Consider the following 1,300-nt stretch of genomic DNA (forward strand, 5'->3'; position numbering starts at 1 on the left):
CAAGGCTGCTGTGGCCCGTAGTTCTGAAGTTTAGGAGCTTGAAGAGGTGGTCAGACCAGGAAACTCTTGTTGAGGCACTGGAGTAGAGGTGGGCGCTGGGGTAGTAGCGAGTTTGTTTGACAGAAAAGACCACAGGAGCAGAGGTGTGGGCTGGAGGTCTGTGGCCCTGAAAAGCTGCAGGCAGTTTCGGGGAGCTGCAGAGGCAGGGGCCAGGTCCTGTAGGGATCACTGTGAAGGCCAGGAGGTGTCAGGCGGTCCTTTGATGGTGCGGGTCACTGCCACTGCTGGCACCCCACAGTCCAAATATGGCACTGTTTCCTTTGAAGAAGCAGCCTTTGCACATGGGCTGTTCTGGGGCCTTGGCAGCAGGCTCAGGGCCTGTGAAAAGCGGTACACCAGTGCCCGTCACGGCTGTGTCTGATGGCTGGCCTCCGAAGGTTCCATCGCTGCCTCAATGTGAGTGCTGGCCTGTACTAATGACATTGTTCTTGAGGGGTCCTGGGTGAGGGGCCCAACAGCCTGTGAGCGATTGTCCACCGTTTTGTGATGGTGGAAAAACCCTGCCGGGTTCCACGCTAGAACTGCAAATCAAAGGGGCTGGCAGTCTGCTCCCAGCTGGTTCCTCAAGGTCACCGAAGGCCACTAGGAGGCCTGGGACCACCCCAAAAGGCCTACAATGCTCAGGTTGTACACCTTTCTGTCTGGGAAGCATGGTGGGAACAGGTTGGATCTTGGTATAATTAGCATGAAGGAGACCACTGGAAACATGGGAGGGGCAAACTGAGTACCACTGGGAAAGGAGCAATGGGAAGGGATGTCTTGAACATCCGTAAAGGCGTTTCTTCTGCAAACACGGGGCTCTTAGATAGATAACTCTGTGCTTCCCACTTGACCCCTGGCTTGGTGGTCGCTGGGGCAGGAGATTCTAAGGATCCAGGGTCTTTGGGTAGAGGGATGCTAGGCTGAAGCAGCCCAAATGTGATACCCATGTGAGGCCATCTTGCTGGGCTTGGCTTTGCAGACCCCAGGTGATTCTTAATACCTGCCGACCACCTCTGGAGGAAGCCCTGGACAGCCCTGGCTTGCCAAGGAGGTTGAAGTTCAGACTTTGCCCAAGGTCAGGGCTCACCAGACCATTCCTGAGAGCAACTTAGAGGTTAAACGTCCACCCAAAAGTGGCTGAAACATGCCCAGTGCCAAATCCAGGAGGTGGCATTTATGCGGTCCAAGTGTACCATGGGGGACTGTTAGAACGCCTAAGCAGAAAGGCATCTTGGGTTCCGTGGATCCCTGCGGCCAG

This window comes from Chrysochloris asiatica, unplaced genomic scaffold, assembly GCF_000296735.1.
Source record: "Chrysochloris asiatica unplaced genomic scaffold, ChrAsi1.0 scaffold00547, whole genome shotgun sequence".
NCBI classification, from domain to species: domain Eukaryota; kingdom Metazoa; phylum Chordata; class Mammalia; order Afrosoricida; family Chrysochloridae; genus Chrysochloris; species Chrysochloris asiatica.